At 36.0% G+C, this 23,043-nt stretch overlaps 2 long non-coding RNA genes across 2 annotated transcripts; both read right to left on the bottom strand.

Moving 5' to 3' along the window:
* Positions 1–2,718: 2,718 nt before the first annotated feature.
* Positions 2,719–6,558, bottom strand: LOC104239706 (uncharacterized). Its single transcript, XR_714212.2, has 3 exons — positions 5,847–6,558; positions 3,612–4,065; positions 2,719–3,512 (listed from the first exon to the last, which is right to left on the bottom strand). It is a non-coding gene; the product is annotated as an uncharacterized lncRNA (long non-coding RNA).
* A 392-nt stretch (positions 6,559–6,950) lies between these two features.
* On the bottom strand, positions 6,951–15,766 carry LOC138886548 (uncharacterized). Its single transcript, XR_011405552.1, has 2 exons — positions 15,313–15,766; positions 6,951–8,617 (listed from the first exon to the last, which is right to left on the bottom strand). It is a non-coding gene; the product is annotated as an uncharacterized lncRNA (long non-coding RNA).
* Positions 15,767–23,043: the final 7,277 nt, after the last annotated feature.

Genomic DNA, 23,043 nt, shown 5'->3' with positions numbered 1-23,043 from the left:
CAGAAAGGAGGTCTAGAAAGAGCAGGTACGAGCCTTATATGGGAACCGCATGACGAGATTCCCGATCAAAGCAAGATCAGGCACGATTTGATTCAAGATCGAGATAAAAAGAGACGAGTTCCTCTTACCGATTTAATAAGGAAAGGGACACAACAAGAAATAGTGATCCAAACTCTCGATCAAGAATAGGATATTATAATTTCAACGTCAGTACATCTGAGTTGGAAGTTGTTCTGAGAGGAATACGTGACAAAGTACGATAGCCGAAAGAGATGAGGTCAGATCCCAACAAAAGGAGCCAGGAATTTCGGTGCAAATATCACAATGATCATGGCCATAGAATAGCATATTGCCGGCTCCTGCAAGGAGAGGTTGAATATCTATTGAAGAAAGGCTACCTCACTGATCTGCTTAGTGAAAACATGTACCCAGTAAGTATGAGCACGGAATAACATGTACCCAGTAAGTATCAAGATTAACCTCGAAGAAGTAGTGACGAAGTTCAAGTCATATTATACCTACTAATCAAATAAACATGTACAATTCATATTATTCACAACAAGACTATAAAAAGAGATACAATATTGCCGCAGATTATTTTAAGAGACATCAACTCAACATGGATAGTTTTATCTCGACTATCAAGTCTAAAACATGTAATAGAGGCATTAAGTAAAATGTTAAAATCCAACATAGAAAGTATGTAAAATACATGATAAGGCATAAATGATTCACTTGAATGGTCAACGTTTTCTCCTTTATGATCAAAACTCACCATATCGAATTATGTATTAGATACGACCAAACATCTGCCAATTTATCACAATCTGCGTGTACGCCATCAAGAGAGAAACATGAGAAGGCGACCCTACGGGGATGGATCCATATCCACAAAACTGTACATCAAAGACCTCTTGCCATAACAGTGACAATATCACCTCAACCACATGGAAGAAACCTCATGCTACAACAGTAATAATAACTCAATAACTGCACAGTAGAAACCGCGTGCACTATCCAAATCAATCCGTTCAACATGTCCATATGTGCCCTATTCATCGTAATCCAAAATAATATTTCATCTTTAAAGAGGCATATGCTCACAAATAATCACTAAGGTGCATAAGGACAGAATAAATAAAGGTATGAATATGTGCTCACGATGTGAACCATGACAACAACTAAATCATGTATAACCACAATTTCACAAATAGCCGATCTTGGCCAATTAAGAGGCAGCAATCCTAAATATGGTTACTAGCATGAAAAGATAAGCTCATGTAGTCATAATAGAAGCCTAAAGTCTAATCTGGTTATGAATCATATATATCACCTGTATGAATACTCGTCACCTCACATATACGTCGCTTCCCAGACATTCCAATTAAGCAAATAAGATCATATCCTGAAGGTTATTCCCTCAAGCTAAGATTAGGCAAGATACTTACCTTAGCAAGCCAAATCAACCCTCCAAAATTGCCTTTCCCTTAGGAATCACCTTCAACCGGCTCGAATCTAGTCAAATAATATCATAAGGATCAATGCCAAATAATAAACTTCAATCTTTAATCAATTTTTAAAAATTCAACAAAAGTCAACCCTATCCCACATGGTCAAAACCCGAGTCTAGGGGGTAGATCATGTTTATCCATAACTCCACGAGTCCAAATATGTATTTAATTTTAAAATTCAAGTCCAAATTGTTGCTCAAAACCCTAATTTACACTCTCTTAAATTGTAGGCAAAATTCCAAATTTCACTTCAAAATTCCATATTTTAGGTGTTAAAGTCAATGTAAATTCTTGAAATATAATCACAAATGCGTAAAAGTCACTTACCCTCTAGCCTTGTATGAAATCTCCTTAAAATATTGCCTCTCTCCAAGTCTAGGGTTCAAAATATAAGAGAATCGGCAAAAAAAATCTGAAATTCCAACTTAAATGCACTACCCAGGGATACCTTTTGCGAATGTGGCCCAAGCCTCACGTTCGCGAAGCATGAAGCTACCTCAGACCAAATTCCTCTTTCGCAATCACGGAAGGACTCTCATGATCATGAAGCTTCACCTAGCTCCCCTTCTATGTGAACGCGATCAGCACTACTCGAATGTAATGCACCACTGCCTCCAGCCTTCGCAAACACGACTTACCCATCATGAAATAATGTGAAGAAAAATGACCCTCGACCCAACTTCTTCATAGCGAATACGAGACACCCCTCGTGAACGCGATAGACTCCATACAACAACACATTAGCCAACTTCAAATATGTTTTGAATGGTTCGAAACTCACTCGAGCCCCCTGGGACCCCGCCCAATCATACCAACAAGTCCATAAATACTAGAGGGGCCTATCTGAGGCCTCCAAACACATATGAAATCATTATATCTAAGAATCAAAGATCAAATCACAAGTTAAACTTCTCTTAGGTTCAAGAACTTCTAAACATCCAACCAAATATCTGATTCATTCCTAACCACCTCAGACCTCAACCAAACTTCGCACGCAAGTTCCATTTGACAACACGAACCTATCCACGATCATGGAACAAAAATCGACGTCCGATAACATCAAAGTCAATAATCAGACAAACGTATAAACTCTCCCATTCTTCAAATTGCCAACTTTCAATACCTCGAGTCAAAATCTCCAAGGAACATCAAAAATTAAATCTGAACGTACGCCCAAGTCCAAGATCATCATACTAACATACTATAACCATCAAATGCCTAATCCAGGATGTTTACACAAAATTCAAACCTAGATAAACTCTTCCAGCTTAAGGCTTAAAAAATAAAACTAAGTGTTCCAAATCATTATCCAATCCCATGAAAAAAACAACCTATCCCCCAAGTTATAGAATATCAAATACACATACAAGAATTATCAAATAGGGGAACACGGTTCTAATACTCAAAATGACCGGTTTGATCGTTACAACATCTATCCAAAAAATCCTAGGCAACCTCTGAAGAACCACCCTCAAAGTGCGAGGCATGCAACTTGTGCAACCTATCCATCCTTTTCTACTCATCTACAAACATAACGGGCCTAACCTCAGGCCATGTTGTAATGAGAGGCTGAGCTATACCAGCTGGTAGAACTCCTGATGTCTGAAATCCATGAACCATTTGCTCGGGAGTGTATGTAACTAGAGTCTGAGATCCGAGAAGTAGCTGGTTCCATAGGAAGTACACCCACTTGAGCCATGATCTCAAAGAAGCCAACTATATGGATCAAACAATCCCGAAGAACTGGAGTAGCAGTAGTACCCTTCAAGAACCTGAGCTGGTCCAGGTGGAATAATATAATCTTGAACCCGGTCCACCTATGGAGCTACACGTGTCTGCTTAGAAACTATTCTAGCACGAGCCTGAGAAGCTGTAGGGCCTGCTACACATGCCTTGGTTTGGCTCTAGCCTGCCTCTGCCCCGACCTCTACCTCTAGTAGGGGCTACAATCTGGGGCTTTGGCTCCTTCTCTGCTATGACTAATGCACGTGTTCTCACCATCTGTGAAAGAGTAAAAGAGTAAAGATTCAAACTTTAGGATAAAAGAAAGTTGTGTGATAGAGAAAGAAAAAATGTGAAATTTCCGAATTGTCTCACAACCTCTCGAAGATAAGTATAGACGTCTTCATACGATCTGCAAGACTCTACTAGACATGCTCATGAATCGTGAGATTTGTGCAACCTATTACGACTCAAAACCTACCAATCGCATGGCACCCCATTCTTGCTAGGAAAACCGACAATCTCAAATCAATAAATAAATCCACTAGCATAGATATAATAATTCTAAACAGGTTCAATAATATCATATATAAGGCTAAGTCTAATAACAAAGCACAAACCACCACAAGCATCTCGGATCTGCTGTAACAGAGTACATGAGTTTCTAGGAGTATCAAATACAAAGGTCTAGAATAAATTCACAATATTTTTTTGAATAAACTAAGCAGTAATAACAAAAGAGAGGAAGGCAACTCCAACAGCCTGCAAACAGATATGCAGCACTTCTTTGTGTTATAGTTAACACCTCTCTGAACTCCACTGGGGCCAATACCTAAATTTGCACAAGAAATGTAGAAGTGTAGTATGAGTATAATTGACACAATATACCCAATAAGTATCAAGTCTATCCTCGAAGAAGTAATGAAGAGGTTTTGACCAACATGATACTTACTTTCATGGTCAGATAATCTACAAGTGTAAATAAAGAGAAGGAATAGCTCTAAAACAGTAAATAATAGCAATATGAATCACACCCAAGGAAGGTAATAAGCATATTTCTCAAAGATAATGATCAAAGCATAATTCTTTCACCGAGTCCACCTAAGATAATGATGTGCATGAAATAAAGGTAAAGGAATGCTCCTACATAAGTGCATGATGTGTATGCATGTTAAAAACTCAACCTTTCCGTAGAATCAGTACCAAATCCACACACACTCAACATATTCCGTGTGCCTGATACAAGTGTCCCTCACAATCACACACACAGCACTGTATGGATGCTGTGATAAATGCCCTTTGTCACACCTCCTTTTATTCTACCCCGGAAGGGTATAGGGGAGTTTTGTCAATTAAAGTGACAATCGAAACGAGATTATTTTATTTAACATTCAGAGTCGCCACTTGGGATAATTTATGGTGTCCCAAGTCACCGGTTCAAATTCCGAATCGAGAAAAAGATTGACCCTATACTACAGTCCGCGAACACAGAAATCCAGGTAAGGAATTCTGTTAACCCGGGAGAAGGTATAGGCATTCCCGAGTTTCGTGGTTTTAGCACGGTCGCTCAACTGTTATTATTGGCCTATTATCTGATTTTTTATACATGTTTTAACCTATGGTTCAATTTTAACTTTAACCGCTTTATTTAATTAATTTTTAGGAAAAAATTCAACGTCATCTAAAACGCGTCTTGAACCACGTCACATAAATGCACCCCCGGTCCACGGCATATTTTATCTAACATTGTTGGGATTTGGATTTGGGTCACATAAATGCGCACCCGAGTTTAGGAAATTAATTTTTTAAAATAACGCGCTTAAAGCAACTATGCACTTCAACTTTGCGAGGGTCATGGGAAATGGATAATATTATGGAGGAAATGAGGTTAATAATTCATGGAAACACTGGCTAGCTTGTAGCAATATCGATATTTGGACTAGCTTATTAATTGGCCCAGATCCAATTTTTTATGTCACCCCCCACGATCCAACACATGAAGGAAAACTCATTTCCAACTATTTCTAAAGACCAACAAACCTAATTCTTCCCAATTTAATTGAATGAACCCCCTAGCCCCTTCTTCTTTTTCTTCTTCATATTACAGTTTCTATGCCTAAAGGATAATATTTAACTTTGGTCACATAAATTAAAATAATATTAACTCATAAAATAAGGAATTACAAAAAAAAAAAAAAAAAGCAATAAAACATCAATTAAGGAATAAAATATTGTAAAGAAATATTTACACAAGATCCCTGTAAAACGTTAACCTATTTAACATCCTAATTCCAATGTGGACCTCTTAAATGATTCTAAATTAATAACATAGATGAAAAGTTCATAATTCAAATTACTAATTTTGACAAAAATTGGCATCAAATTACTACTGCTTAATATTTATTAAAGACACCCCTCTAATGTATTAACACAATAAACTAAATTGTGCCATTTTTTTATAAAAGAAACATAAAAAAAACAGCTGACACAAGATTAATGCAAACAAAATTTAAGCAAACTTAAGTGAGAGGAGACATGTTCGAAGAAAAATATTTTGAAGCAAGAACAAAGTAGAACCCAGATACTAATTGATAAACAGAGAAAGGGAAGAACCTTAATATTAAACTTTCACTTTTGATTTTTTAACTGATGATTTGTTCCAAAGATGGAATCGCGATAGAGACCTCGACGGAAAGGCATGCACTGTCGACCTCGAACTTTCACCAGAACTCGATGTGCCCTCCTCTTTTGTTATGAGTAGTGTAGTATTTATACGTGTGAGTTGAATTTTGAGAGAAAGGAGGTGAATCCAAAAATCAAAGGGGGAAGGCTGTTTTTCATTTTGTAGTCAGCTGGGTTTAAAGCTATTTTTAGCTATTTGATGGCTAAACTTCCATTTCCTTTGTTTAATCTCCTTCTGTATATGTGTGTGTCTTTAAATGGAAAAGAAAGATGGTTTAAGAATCAGAAAAAGTGGAATTTGGGCATGAAGCTGCCGTCTTTTCTGAAAAAAGAAAGAGATTTGCGGTTGATTTTAGGGGTCTAACTTTAGGTTCAGCGGCGGATTCTAATATTTGGTCCCCTCAGCATTAGGCATTATCCCTATTATATAGATCATATAGATCTAGGTCTAAATGTGTATTTTTGTGCTAATTGCTCTTAGGTCCTTAAGGTCTTTTTATTTATTTATTGTTCCAAAAAAAGTCTAGAAGAGTCCCTAAGATTAGCTTAATGGTTATTGGGTATTGTGCTTAAGGAATGGGCTAGAAACTTGGGCCTTTATGACTAGCTCGCTTAAAATTAGCTTAATTAACTAAAAATATTATCAAAAATATTAATTAGCCCTACTTAAGTAAAAAATAATTATTAAAATAAGACTGACCGTTAAAACAAAACTATTTTTTGGTATTTTTTCAAGGTTAAAAAAAATGACTATAAAACATTAACGAATCTATTTTTTGTAATTTTTGTTTTCTTGTAATAAAATAAAAGTAAAAGAGTAAAAATGAGTTAAAAAAACTATATTAAGCCTAAATTAAATATTTACATGCTAAAATATGTAAAATCTTGGGGAGGGTCAAAAATCACATGTCTACAGCTGCCCCTCTTTGATTGGAAACGCGAAGAGTTTTCGGACAAAGAACGACTAGACAGATTTTTTGACCCGACCCTGATTTAAGGAGACCAAAACTAAAAGAAAAGGGAAATTTGACCGAGTCCTGGTATATGAGCTGCCTACATATCCTTGGCTATAAAGGAATCAGGCCACATGTAGTTCATAAGTGAGTGAGATGATGGAGTATGCCGAGGTGGAGAGCCGGTCGAGGTGCCGTTCCGTTGAGGTTCCGGTCTACAGTCCTGTTATTACATCAAAAATCAAAAAATGAAAAAGACTAACTAAGCCTGTCAACTATGAGTTACAAGATTCCTATCTATAAGTCTTCTAAAGCTTGATCTGGAGTCTTGAATGGTTCTTCATGCAGACTTTAGATTTGAACCTCGGCGCTTGTTAGCTGCAGGTGTTAGCTCGTTCTTCTTTAGCTTTTTGGATCAAGATCGGACATGCAGTGCTTGTGACCTCAGTCATGTCTTGAGCAATCCGCCTCTTGATTCAGCTTCTGCATTTTGGAGTTTTCCCTTTCTTTTTTTTTCTAATTTTTTTTTGTTTTTTTTTTTTAAATTCTGGACTGAGATTACTTCCATTGATCATCTCGTCTATTGACTCGCCTTCTTACCAGGAGCTTCTGCTACTTCTAACTTGAACTGTTTTCCTTTAAGACTTGAATTGTTTTCCCTTGAAACTCAAATTGTTTTTCCTTGTTCTCCAGGTGGGTGCCTGATTGCTGAAACTTGAACTGTCTTCCTTTGAAACTTACACTGCTTTTCCTCGAAACTTGAACTATTTTCCCTTGTTCTTGAGTTGTCTTCCTTCAAAACTGCTTTCCCTTGAAACCTGAGTTGTCTTCCCTTGTTCTCCAGGTGGGCGCCTGATTGCTGAACTTGACATGCTTTCTTCTGAAACTGCTTTCCCTTGAAGCTTGAACTGTCTTCCCTTGTTCTCCAGGTGGACGCCTGATTCTACAACAAAACAGACAGAACAAATAAATTTTTTCTACCCCAGTTTTACACTAGGAAGATTTGTGAGTTGTTAGCAAAACTATAAATCACGTGCGCTGCTGATGAAGGATGCAATGATGAGAGTAAAATTAATGACTCGACTAGGATGTGCGTCTCCTATGCGTGATTGAACTTGCGGAAAACTATAAACTAAGCTTGACTAAAGTAAAGACTGACCCTATTCTCCAAGCGGGACCCCTGATTTCAAGAAAACTAAAAATTGACCCTCTTTTTTCAAATCCAGACTTCCCTTCTTCTTTTTTCAAATTCAGACTTCCCCTTTTTTTAAAATTATTATCCTAGGAGAAAATTCATCGGACTAAGTTTTCTATCTTAGGAGAAAGATTCATCAGACTAAGATTTCGATCCTAGGAGAAAAGTTCATCAGACTAGGTTTTCTATGTTAAGAGAAAGATTCATCAGACTAAGATTTCGATCCTAGGAGAAAAGTTCATCAGACTAGGTCTCTTTTTCGGTATCTTAGAAGAAAGATTCATCAGACTAAGATTTCTATCCTAGGAGAAAATTCGTCAGACTAGGTTTTCTATCTTAGGAGAAAGATTCATCAGACTAAGATTTTGATCGGGAGGAAGATCCATCAGACTAGTAATTTTTATCCTAAGAGGAAAAATATGAAGATCAACGGCAAGATTTTGAACAATAGCAAGACAAATAAAGACAAAAATTTGAGAAACTTCCCTTTGTTGGCTCTTCTCTTCTTTTCTTTTTCTTTTTTTTTGAACCATTTTCCTTGCACTGATTTGTTCCTGTTTCACACAAAAAAAGATTTGTCAGTTTTAAAAATGGTGGTCAGTTTGTGGCCTTGAGTATTGGGCACCTTGGCTTCTGCTCAATCAGCTTGAGTCGGTTTCAAGAAACTTTTGCTCTGCATCAACCCAAATTGTTTCACACCAGTACCATTTGTATTTGCATCTCAAACAGCCTTATCCCAATTGGAGATCTTTGCTTAGGTGACCTTTTCCGATATCTTGAATGGCTTCCTGCTTTTGAGCAATTTGTCTGCTAGAAAAATTCACCAGTTATCTTTGCTTGCGCCAATAGGCTGACAAGAGTCTTTTGGGGAAGCCTTTGCATGAATCCTCAAAGCATGTTGGTAGTAATAACTGAGTGTGCTGGCCAAATTCACTTTATGCAACTGAAAAGCTGGTAGCAGATTTTGAAATCTTTTCTTGCTTGTTTTGAGAAGGACTAACTTAGGGTGAAAGACACAATGACGCAAAGAAACAAAATATTAACAAGAAATGCCCCTGCCAGAAGGACAGAAGGAAGAATTTTTTTTTCAATAACTAACCTTAATGGTCATGACATGCATTTTAGACTCAACGACCTTATCTATCAAACTAATCCAATCTTCGATTTTGACATTCTTATGAGCTTTGAAGTCGGGCTTGTTCGTGCAAATTCTTTGTATCATCTTCACGACTCACTTTCGACTAGTGGTGCCCCGGGGGGTTTTCACCAACAAATCTCTCTTATTTATTCATCTCTGCTTGCCGTCGTTTTACAGTGCTCATGAGGGTTTTCACTAGTAAAACTCTCTCATTTTTCTTTTCTTTTTCTTTTTCTTTTACTTTCTTGTGCGAGCAACTTGACAGGGTTTGTCGCGTGAGAATCGTTGCTCATTGCATTCTTCTCTTTGCATTATCGAAGGCATATCGGGAGGTCTTTATTTGGAAGGTTTTTGGATAGGGTTGGACGAAAGGCCGACATGAGGCTCAAAACAGACTAAAGATGACGGGGTTGTATACTTACAAATTTTGGAATCGACTCTTTTAAAAATGAAATAAAATCTTTGCCCCAGTTTCAGCTATTGGGGAATTGTTTTGAATTTTTTTCTTTTAAATTCTTATTTGGTTGGACCGAACCGTGAGGCTGCCTACGTATCATTTTTTTTAAGGAATCAGGTCGAACGTAGTTCAAACATCTGACCTAACTATTTCTTTCTTTCTTTCTGTTTTTTCTTCTTTTTCTTTTTCTTTTCTCATTTTTTCCTTCTTGTTTGCCCCAGCTTCTATTTTCTGATGGCCATGGACCTTTGACAGTTCTTTTCTTCTTCATTTTTTTTCACTTGAACTTTCTAAGAATTGCCCCAGTTTGTACTCTTGGGGACATGGACTTTTTTTCTCTTTTTCTTTTCCTTTTTTTTCATCATTTTTTTTGTTTTTTGACTCTTTACTCTAACTTGATTCCAAAAGAGGGTGGTCAAAGAAAATAACACAGGCTCAAAGGGGTGACAAAGGGTATAAAGTATTTTGGGTAGCAGAAAAAGGGCATCCCAACCTCGAGAATGCCAAACATAGTATCTTTTCCCCATCATAGCATTGACGAACATGTTTGTCTTCTTGGTGTGTCGTGGTCTCAAGACACTTTCCATCCCTTAGTGTCAAACTTTCCAACAAACTTCAATTGCTTAAACATCCTCAAGCCCGATCTTCACAATGATTTGAAGGTGAATTTTACTTGACCTTAATTCCAAAGTATTTCAACTCTTTATTCATCCTCAAAAGTATTTTTTTCTGTTATCCAATTCCAGATTAAATCAGTTTCTAAGATCTGGCCAAAATTTCCACATGCATGTCATGTCATTAGAACTAGCGAGAAAAGAACTAAGAATGGAATGACACAAAAGGACAAACTATATTTTATTGAGTAAAGGATGAAAGGGTTTGACAACAAGACAAACAACCTAAAATCCGAGTTACAACCCTAAAATAACTCGGATAATGAAAATAGCAACAGAACAGACAGACAAGACTCACACAAACAGAACGGAGGGATAGAAGGGTTTGACTCAATAAAATAAATAAAATCTTGATCACAACCCTGAAATAACCCAGATAACAGAAAAAACATCAAAACAAACTACCAAGATTCCTTCGTAGTGAGGAGAGAATGACTTTTCAATTGCTAAGCTTGACATTTAGTCATAAATTTGCTCATCAGAATCACCATAGCTTTCTCCAATTTCAAAATCATTATCTTCAGTTAGCAAGTTCCCGAGAGGATTCTCATACTCCATGTCACCAGGCATCATCCCCACAAAGTGTGCATCATGATGTGCAGGTAAAGGATTCTGCATAATATTCTGGGTGTCACTGTCTTGGATCACAATCAGGTTTTCCTGGATCATCCTTTCTATTTCTCTTTTCAAATCCCGACAGCTTTTAACATTGTTCCCTTGGGCATTGGAATTTTATTCACACCTTTTAGAAGGGTCAAAGCTTCTCGCACGTGGGTCCACATAATTTGGAGGAATAGGTGCAATCATGTCATAATGCTTTAACTTCTCAAATAAGCTTGCATATGACTCTCCTATTGGTGTAAAATTATCTTTCAACATTTGTTCCCCTTTATACCTCTGGCTTAGATGTGGGTTATAGGGCACCTAAAAAATTTGTGGAGGCTGTTGGAGATTTCGTGATGCTCGTGCTCGCCTTCTGGGGTGTTTTGGTGGCTGGACAACATACTGAGGTGGAGCGACAGAGTATTGAGGGTTTTGAGGTGGATAATACTGCTTTGGGGAGTCATGAAAAACCTGAGGAGGCTGATCATACCTTCGAGATGTTCTCCTGGGGCCTCTTCTCGACCCTGATGTCATCATGATTTCTTCGTCCTTCTTATTCGTGTCACTAAAATTATCAGATTCAATCTGAACAGCCTGAGTTGCGGCTTTGAGAACTGCTTGACTTATAATTTTGCCTGTCTTAAGACCATTCTCAACCATTTCCCCCATTTTGATTGCTTTCGAGAAGGATTTACCCAATACGGACATCATGTTTTGAAAATAATCTAGCTCTTTAGAACGAATAAAGACAGTGATTAGCTCGTGGTCATCCATGGGTGGCTTAGCTCTAACCGCTTGCTCTCTCCATTTAATGGCATATTCCCCGAAACTTTCATTTGGTTTCTTTTTCAGGTTTGAAAGGGAATTGCGGTCTGCGGCGATGTCGATGTTGTATTGGAACTGTTTGACAAAGGCCTATGCCATGTCATCCCAGACGTACCAGCGAGATGTGTCTTGATCCAAAAACCATTCGGATACTAAACCCGTAAGGCTTTCCCCAAAATAAGCTATTAGCAATTCTTCATTTCTTTCCACAACTCTTAGTTGATTGCAATACCTTTTCAGGTGGGCTATGGGGTCTCCATGTCCATCATACTTTTCAAATTTGGGAGTCTTGAAACCAGGCAGCAAGTGGACATCGGGGAACATGTATAGATCTTTGAAGGCAACACTCTTTTGACCTGCCAACCCTTGCATGTTTTTCAACCGTTGTTCTAAGCTTTTCACTCTTTGGGTCATTTCTTCCTGTACCATCTTTCGGGCAGGCTTCTCAATGTTTGCAGGAAGATCAAACGAGTACGAGTGGTACTCAGGAGAGTGGTACTGCTCTTGCTGTGTAGCAAATTGTGACTCATGATGAGGCTGTCCTTGACCACTGGCCCATGCTTGACACATTTCGGTCATTTGCTGTTTCAGTATTCTATTTTTCTCAAACACAGTAGACTCTTGTTGAACCCTCTGACCCTGAGTCTCTTGAGCACTTGTAAAAGCTTTGATGTCAGTTATCATTTTTCCTTGGATCTTGTGTTTCCAGCTTACCACAAACCGACCACCTCAACTTTCTTCACAATTCAAAATAAAACATGTTAGAATGGACTCAGCCGGTCCTTATTATTATCAACATTTTTTCATTTCTTCATTTTTTTCATTCCTTTTTAATGGTGATCGAACCTGATGTGGGTTGCCTACGTATCATGTGGGAACATGAATCAGATCTTGCGTAGTTCGGGAAGATCATGAATAAAGTAAACAAACTAACTTTTTTTTTTGGATTTTGAATTTTTCATTTTATTTTTTTAAAAGAAAGACTTATAAAGAAGAAAGGGAATATTTTTGGATTTTGATTTTTCTTCAGCATTTTTGCAAAGAAAGACTTCTAAAGAAGAAAGATTTTTTTTTTGAATTTTCTGGAATTTCGAAAGAAAAAAATTCTAAAGAAGAAAGAAAATATTTTTGGAATTTTATTTTGAATTTATGCAAGAAATGCCTCTAAAAAAATATTTTTGAACTTTGAATTTTCTTTTCAATTTTGAAAGAAGAATGAAAATATTTTTGAATTTTTGGAAGAAATTAAAAGAAAATATTTTTGTATATTTTTTTTAAAAAAGAACAATTAGGGTCTAAAAGAAAGGCTTTCTAAAGAAGCAAGTAATGAAAACTATTTTTTGGAGTTTTTGAAAATTGGGATCTAAAACAAAAGGCTTTTCTAGAGAGGAAGTAAAGGAAAATATTTTGGATTTTTTGAAAATTATAGGCCGGAACCGATGAGGTTTGCCTACGTATCTCACATCTGGTGAGAATCAGACCCGCGTAGTTCGCCCATTTTTTGTGGAACAGAGGAAACATGACTTCTGAAAACAATCACTTATTTTCTTTCTCTTTTTTTTTTTGAAAATTCGGTCAGCATTTCGGACTTGGAATAGCTACCTCTCACTTCTTTATTTTTTGATTTTCTTTTTCATTCATTTTTTTTATTTTCTTTCCCTATTCTAGAAGCCGGTCAACATACAAATCCGAAGCAATAATGCACAAGTATCAAGTAGAATGCATCAGGATGGTCTTTTCATTTCGGGTACACCTGTCCTAGACAGACCCAACCCCTGTGTTGAGTCTCCAAAGTCAAATGCACATGATGCAGACAAGCATTCCTACTAGGGATCCGACATGATGCTTTGTTATATTAGGTTTAAAACCTGGGTTTATTGTTCTAGACCTGGCTTACCCGAGCGGGCAACTCGAGCCGAGAGGGGGCTGCGTACCGGTAACAAAAAGATCATCCGGCTTTGCAACTTGTCCGAACCTCGTTCTATTTGGGATATGACACTAACAGAAAGAAGTCACGCTAGCGTGCACTCCTCAGGAGAGAGAAGAGAGGGGTTTTGTAGCAGTTTATATACAGTTCAAATAATATCAAAGCGGTAAAAAGCAACATTTAGCACATTAGGCCCAAACATGTAATAGAATCAGATAAATATAGCCAAATATAACAATTATTCTAAGCTCGAATTCTTGAACCCTGAACCAGAAGTTCTGGGTTCTTAATCCCAGCAGAGTCGCCAGAGCTGTCACACCTCCTTTTTTCCTAGCCCCGGAAGGGTATAAGGGAGTTTTTCCAATTAAAGTGACAATCGAAACAGGAATATTTTATTTAAAATTCAGAGTGGCCACTTGGGATAATTTATGGTATCCCAAGTCACCGGTTCAAATTCCGAATCGAGGAAAAGATTGACCCTGTATTACAGTCCGCGTACACAGAAATCCAGGTAAGAAATTCTGTTAACCCAGGAGAAGGTATTAGGCATTCCCGAGTTTCGTGATTTTAGCACGGTCGCTCAACTGCTATTATTGGCCTATTATCTGATTTTTTATACATGTTTTAACCTATGGTTCAATTTTAACTTTAACCGCTTTATTTAATTAATTTTTAGGAAAAACTTCAACGTCATCTAAAATACGTCTTGAACCACATCACATAAATGCACCCGCGGTCTACGACATATTTTATCTAACATTGTTGGGATTTGGATTTGGGTCACATAAATGCGCACCCGAGTTTAGGAAATTAGTTTTTTAAAATAACGCACCTAAAGCAACTACGTATTTCAACTTTGCGGAGGCCATGGGAAATGAATAATATTATGGAGGAAATGAGGTTAATAACTCATGGAAAGGCTGGCTAGCTTGTAGCAATATCGATATTTGGACTAGCTTATTATTTGGCCCAGATCCAATTTTTTATGTCACCCCCCACGATCCAACACATGAAGGAAAACTCATTTCCAATTATTTCTAAAGACCAACAAACCCAATTCTTCCCAATTTAATTGAATGAACCCCCTAGCCCCTTCTTCTTTTTCTTCTTCATATTACAGTTTCTATGCCTAAAGGATAATATTCAACTTTGGTCAAATAAATTAAAATAATATTAACTTATAAAATAAGGAATTACAAAAAAAAAAACAAAGCAATAAAACATCAATTAAGGAATAAAATATTGTAAAGAAATATTTACACAAGATCCATGTAAAACGTTAACCTATTTAACATCCTAATTCCAATGTGGACCTCTTAAATGATTTTAAATTAATAACATAGATGAAAAGTTCATAATTCAAATCACTAATTTTGGCAAAAATTGCCCTCAAATTACTACTGCTTAATATTAATTTCCCCTCTAATGTATTAACACAGTAAACTAAATTGTGCCATTTTTTTTTTATAAAAGAAAGATTAAAAAAAAAAAAAACTGACACAAGATTAATGCAAACAAAATTTAAGCAAACTTAAGTGAGAGGAGACATGTCCGAAGAAAAATATTTTGAAGCAAGAACAAAGTAGAATCCAGATACTAATTGATAAACAGAGAAAGGGAAGAACCTTAATATTAAACTTTCACTTTTGATTTTTCAACTGATGATTTGTTCCAAAGATGGAATCGTGATAGAGACCTCGACGGAAAGGCATGCACTGTCGACCTCGAACTTTCACCAGAACTCGATGTGCCCTCCCCTTTTGTTATGAGTAGTGTAGTATTTATACGTGTGAGTTGAATTTTGAGAGAAAGGAGATAAATCCAAAAATCAAAGGGGGAAGAGTGTTTTTCATTTTGTAGTCAGCTGGGTTTAAAGCTATTTTTAGCTATTTGATGGCTAAACTTCCATTTCCTTTGTTTAATCTCCTTCTGTATATGTGTGTGTCTTCAAATGGAAAGGAAAGATGGTTTAAGAATCAGAAAAAAAGTGGAATTTGGGCATGAAGCTGTCGTTTTTCTGAAAAAAGAAAGAGATTTGCGGTTGATTTTTAGGGGTCTAGCTCTAGGTTCACCGGCGGATTCTAATTTTTGGTCCCCTCCAGCATTAGGCATTACCACTATTATATAGATCTAGGTCTAAATGTGTATTTTTGTACTAATTGCTCTTAGGTCTTTAGGGTCTTTTTATTTATTGTTCCAAAAAAAGTCTAGAAGGGTCTCCTAGGATTAGCTTAATGGGTATTGGGTATTGGGCTTAAGGAATGAGCTAGAAACTTGGGCCTTTATGACTAGCTACGCTTAAAATTAGCTTAATTTACTAAAAATATTAATTAGCCCTACTTAAGTAAAAAATAATTATTAAAATAAGACTGACCGTTAAAACAAAACTATTTTTTGGTATTTTTTTCAAGGTTAAAAAAATGACTATAAAACATTAACGAATCTATTTTTTGTAATTTTCGTTTTCTTGTAATAAAATAAATGTAAAAGAGTAAAAATGAGTTGAAATAGCTATATTAGGCCTAAATTAAATATTTACATGCTAAAATATGTAAAATCTTGGGGAGGGTCAAAAATCACATGTCTACACCCCTCTCAAAGCATAGTTCTATGTGCCTGCGTTCATAAGGCTTATTGTAACATGGATGATCACCCGACTCCAGAGGGACAGGTTCATATCCAAGTGCTACCGTTACAGCGTGCAACTCAATCCATTATAATACTCAATAGCTCAAATATTAGTCATCAATCCGCTCATATGTCACAGTGTGACAAAGTATCTCACATAAATATATCAATCCGCACGGAATATACCCTCATGCACTTTTAAGCTCATATAATTGTGTGTGGTGCCCGAGGACATAGAAATAAATATATGAATATATGTTCATGACAATGAAGTATGACTACAGCTAAAGCAAAACAATTCAATATTTCAAGAATGCATCATTCGTCCAAATAAGGAACCATAAGCGTAGACATAATATTTAACATAATTACAAAGCCCATGTAGTCACACAATCAAGTAAAGCATTTGTCATGAAGGATACATAATCAAACAAAGTATAAAGAAACCTAAAACTATCCCAAATATGGTATAATCTTTGGTCCGTGTATAAGCATTTTTCACCTTACGTATATATCATCCTCAACTCAACACATAGCAATCAAGTCCATTTTAGGTGAATTCCCTTTGAACAAGGGTAACCAAGAGATTTATCTCTATTAGGAACCGCTTCAACCTTCCACATCTGTCTTTTCTTTAAAAATCTCCTCCAACCGGCTCGAATCTAGTAAAAGAATACTCAATAAGATCAAATAAAATCATAGGAAACAATTCCAAACAATAAAACTTTAATCTTTAATGAATTCTCAAAAAGTCAATCCAGCCCCACATGATCAAATATGATTTTCGGACTAGATCTTGTTGACCTATAACCCAACAAGTCTAAATATGTAATTAGTTTCCAAAAACGAGTTCAAAATAATGTTCAAAATCTCAAATTATATTCTCTTGAGTAAAACCCCAAATTTTACTTTCAAATTCCATATTTTAGGTGTAAAAATTCATGAAAAATTAAGATATATGATCAAAATCAAGTAGAAATTACTTACTCTTAAGATTAGAGTAAAAATCTCCTGAAAAATTGCCTTTTCCCGATCTCCAACATACAAAAATGGTAACAATGAGCTAAACCTCGTCCTAAATCCATCTGTCAGGCATTCTCGCAAGTGTGAGTCCTTGCACTGCAGTGCGCACTAGCCTGCCTAAGCCCACCTTCGCAGGTGCGCAATTCCCTTCTGCAGGTGTGAACCTCGCATCTGTGACCACAATATCGCAGGTGCTACTGCACCTGATACTAGAAGTCTGCCAACTCTACAAAAATAGTTCTAAACCACCTTGAAACTCATCCGAGCCTTTCGGGGCCTGTCCAATCATCCGAATAAGTTCATATACCTTATTCAAACCTATACAAAGACTCAAAATGTTACAAACAACATCAAAACTAAGAATCACGTATCAAACTAAAAATCTCAAATTCTCTTAAGTTTAAAATCTCAATTTTCAACTAGAAACGCTGAATCGACCCTGGGCCACTCGAGGCCCGAACCAAACAAACATACACATTCAAAATCATCAGATAAATCCATTGGAACTTACAAAATATTAATTCGGAGTCGTTTACTCAAAATGTTGACATTGGTTAACTCTTCCAATTTTAAGCTTCAAGTTAGGAACTAACTGTTCCAAATCACTCCCGACCACTCGGGAATCAAATTGTCCATCCCCACAAGTTATAAGACAATAATTAAATCTACGAAAAATATCAAATAAGGAAATTGACTTTTAAATGTCAAAACGACTGATCTGATCGTTATATTTAATTAGTTTGATGAAGGGACAAGTTGGCTGCTCTCATAAAATGAAAAGACAATCAAAAGAAGAGAGCAGAAGATAAGAGATTCATTGATTAAAAGAAAGATACAAATCTATGGTTTGAAATGAATATAATATGTGCCAGGGGGCGGGGCTAGAGCAACAAGATAAAGTACGAGTTTGGTCAGTACCGTTAGTCCAAATTCTTATTTGTATTAAGAAATTCATTAAATATATATAATTTTAATTAAAACCTAGTTATATGTACTTGATGCCATCATTCGTAAACTTATAACTCATAAAATTCATTTTCTAAATCAGCCTCTGATAAGTCCAAAGGAAAAAAGAAGAGCTTGCAAAGCTTTAGGGCTAAAGTTCAAAATAAACAGACGAAGATGAGATTAATGATACTAGAAAATTCCCGTAAAGCTTTTTTTTTGACAGAATAAGAAATATTTATATTAATGCTTAAAAATGTCAGAGATATTACAAAATCATAGAAATGCCTTCTAAGGCATTTTGATTACCAAGTTCAGCCAACTTGGTGCATATACTATCCGAAATTATTCTCACAGTATGTGTTCCTTCTCTATCAGAATGAACTATGGATTCTACTAATGGAGGGGGAACCGTAAAATGAGTTGTTTTGTTGATATCAGACTAACAAGAAGCTTTCTTTCCCAAAAAGTGAGCTACTTTATTGCCTTCTCGGAAGTTATGCTTGAGTACCACCTTATGCAACTGGAGCATTAAAGACATGCAATCGCGAATTAATGTGTCAAGAGTGGGATAACCATGTTCAAGAATTCTGATTACCTCCGTGGAATCTGTCTCAATCTCAAGAGGCGTGCGATTAATTCATTGCTAGCTGGAGTTCTTCCATAAGATCCAGTAATTCAGCTTGAGTTACCGAACCTGCATAAGCACATTTAGAAAAACCAACTATGCAGTCGCCATTATAATTTCTAAGAACACACCAAGACCACAATACAATAAATTTCCTTTATAAGCACCATCAGTGTTCAGTTTATACCAACCAGGAGATGATCTATACCACTTAACATTCAAAGTTCTTATTTTTGACAAGTTGGATTCTCTTTTTGTGAAAAATTTATATTCAATGACATGCATGATAAAGTTAGAGGGAATAAGAGAACATCCATATTATTCTAGTTATTATTATTTCTATTGATCCACAAGCTCCAAATTGCAAAAGGAAACATGTTTTTCCAGTTAATAAACGTATACGAGGGGGTAATAGACATATTTTTTAGGGCCATGAGCCAGTGGCTGTTGCCCAAGTGCGATAGGTTGGGAACTCCCAGACTCCTCCAGAAATTTTGAGCAATAGTAAAGTTGTAAAAGATGTGAGTGATAGTTTCTTCCTCTTTTTTGCACATAGGACAGAGTGCATCAATGTTAATGCCAATGTGATTAAGATAAGTACGACAAGAAAGTCTATCATGATAACATTGCCATAGAAGGAATTTTATTTTATTTGGGCAATGTAACTTTCAGATCCAAGTGAAGTTTTTGTCACAATTGTTATTATTATGAATTAACTCATAACAAGAGTTGGTGGCAAACATTCCACTATTATTTAAAGACCACAAGGGAGTGTCGCAATTAGCAGGTGTCATGAATAGAGGAATTGTATAGATGAGCTCAATAATATTGTTTGGAAGAGTAAAAGACAACATAGAGAAGTCCCAGTTATTATTGAGCCTGAGGTCTTTGATTGTTAGATTGTGATCGGAAATGTTTAAAGGGCCGTTCTGAAATGCTGAAGTATTTGGAATCCAGCGCAAAATCTAAATCTTTAAATTTGACTTGTTGTGAATACCCTAAAGGATTCATTTGCTGCAATAGAACCATCCCTTATTAATACTATTCCATATAAAAGATGTATTGACTTTTAAGAACTTACTGGAATAACTATTAATTAATAATCTAGACCATAGAAAATTAGGATAATTCAACATTCTCCAAGTAATATTTGTTAGAAGAGCCAGGTTTTTAGACTTAGCTTTTCTTACACCTAGGTCATCATTGTCTTTGCTCTTAGTGATAGTATCCCAATTTAGCAGATGGAGTTTTTTCCTATCTTCGGTGGAGCCCCATATAAAATTCCTTTGGACTTTATCAATAAGGTTGTGGATTTTTGTTGGCAAGATGGTATATTGCATTGTACGATTTAATATACTATTTAAAGCACTTGTAGCCAAAATAGTTCTACTAGCAATATTCAAACAGTTTGTCTTCCAATTAGCGAGTCTAGTGCGCATATTGTCTAAAATATATTGAAAATTAGTAGTCTTAGGCTTTTTATCAAGGATTGAAAAACCAAGATATTTTCCAAAGGTGTTACTGACTTTCATATTAAAGATATTGGTAATATTATTTTTTATATAATCTTTGCAATTTTTGTAGAAGATGATTTTTGACTTGGAGTAATTAATTTTATGACCAGATAATTCACAAAAATAATTAAGGCATCTATGGATAGACATGCTAGATTTGATATTAGCTTTTGCCATTAGAGTCAGATCGTCCGCAAAGAAAAGTTGAGAAAAATGGGGTTCCTTTGTAGTGAGTTTGATAGGGTCCCAAGCCTTAATGTCTACTTGATGGCAAATATGACGAGAAACCATTTCCATGCACAATATGAAAATATAAGGTGATATCGGATTGCCCTGCCTAATGCCTCTAGAGGGGGAGAATTTACCAGGATGGATATATTACTAGTAGAGATGCACGACATGATAAGCTTCTTAATTTTTGGAGGAAATTTAAATTAATAAAGGGTACGATAAATGAAAGACCATTCAAGTCTATCAAATGCTTTCTCAAGGTCGATTTTCAAAAGCATAGTAGCATTTGCCCATTTTGTCTTATTAAACTTAGAGATAATTTCCTGGATAATAATAGCATTATCACTAGCTCTTCTATTCTTTATAAAACTTGATTGGTAGGGACCAATTAAGTTGTTTAGGAAAGGTTTAATTCTATTGGCAATAATTTTGGTGATAATTTTATAAATAGTATTACATAATCCTATTGGCCTAAAGTTCTTAAGATTATTAGCATTGGGAACTTTTAGTATGAGGCAGATGAAGGTATTATTAACAGGTTCAGGGACATGTTGACTATCAAAAATCTTATGGCAAAAATCCGTAACTGATCTCCCTACGATGTGTCAATATTTTTGAAAGAAAAAGGGGTGGAGACCATTCGGTCCTGGGTCCTTAAAGGATTTAAAAGAAAAAAGAGCCTTAGTAATTTTACTATCTAATAGGTGATTATCTAAGATGGATAAATCTAGGTGATCAAAAGTCGTTGGGTCTGTAGATATACTCCTCCAATTTGTATACATGTGAGATGTTGTGAATATATCATTGAAAAAACTTAGAGTATGACTCATAATGGCCTCTTGGTCATCAATCCAGTTGCCTTGCTCATTCTTAAAGAAAGAAATCCTATTTCTTCTTTTCCTGTTCGTAGCCGTGAGATGAAAGAATCTTGTATTTGCATCGCCATCATTTAACCAAGATACCCTAGATCGAATTTTCCAATAATCCTCTTCGAGCTTGAGGATATTGTTATACTCAGACTTGAGGGTGGCTTCTAGATTTTGGATGAAGGTACTAGTGGAATTATTGTAGGATCGCTGAATACCATTCAATCTTGCTAGTAGCTTTCTTTTCTTATGGAAAAAGTTCCCAAAAACTTCCATTTTTCCAAATATTGACATTATACTCGAACCTAGAAATGGCACTATTTATGTCTCTATTTTTCCAACTACTAGTAACAACTTTAATGAACTCAGGGCGTGAGCACCATATAGATTCTAGCCTAAAAGGTTTTATCGAAGATCTATAGGGGTTAGGAAAAAGTTTAACTGATATGGGATTGTGGTCGGAGTAGGTTTTTGGTAAATGAACAATAGAACTATGCGGAAATAACTTAATCTATGCGGAAATAACTTAATTCACTCTTCATTGGCTAAGACTCTATCTAATCTCTCCGTAATGAGGCCCTTTCTTCTCTTCCTGTGGTTTGACCATGTAAACTTGCACCCTTTGAAGCCTAAATCAATTAAATTACACATGTTAATACTAGACCAAAGTTTTGAGCATCTATTTAGACTAACAGACTTTCCACCAAACTTTTCATTAGAGCTAAGAATATCATTAAAATCACCTCCAATTAGCCATGGTCCATTGTAGGTAGCAGACATGTGTTTTCCCACATAATATTTCTAGTAGTCTTACAAGTACTTGTGTAAATGGCACTAAATAACCAAGAAATGCGTTTGGGAAGTATCTCAACTATTGCGGGGATGACATGGTCTTTTCGAGTGAAGGTCGTGAACTGTAACCATGTTCTGATCCCAAAGGATGACCATCCCACCAGACCTTCCTTCCGCTGGTATCTCAATCATTTTAGTGAAGTTGAAGTCATTAAGGATGAGGATATGATTATTCATCCTAGTCTCTAAGAGTGTAACCATGCAAGGTTTGTGTAAATCTAACATTTCTCTAAAGTTCCTCCTGAATGTATTATTGTTAGCTCCGTGTACATTCCAAATTATGAAGTTATTTGCTTGGTTCATCATCATTGGTGGTATTTATTGGTTCACAGTGCTCATCTCCTCCAAATGTGAAAATTGGATTTTTCCTAGAAATAGAACTTGTATCGTGACATGTTGTCCTACGGTTGGATCTTGAGATGTTCGTATGTCCCGTAAAGCTATTAGCACTCAGTTCAATAATTACTTTTTCCTTTTAATAACCCATACTCAAAATCGAATGTGCATATTTATTTGAACACAAATGTGCATACTGTCTAACAAATTAGGGCTTCCTTTAGCATTTTGCCATTATCAATACCTCATTTTGTTGTATATATTGCATTTTGTTTTCTTTAAAAAATTCAGCCTAAAATTAAGATCAAGTAATACTTTAATTTTTACGTCTAC

This window comes from Nicotiana sylvestris, chromosome 2, assembly GCF_000393655.2.
Source record: "Nicotiana sylvestris chromosome 2, ASM39365v2, whole genome shotgun sequence".
Taxonomy (NCBI): domain Eukaryota; kingdom Viridiplantae; phylum Streptophyta; class Magnoliopsida; order Solanales; family Solanaceae; genus Nicotiana; species Nicotiana sylvestris.
This window is presented reverse-complemented; position numbering and strand designations above follow the sequence as displayed.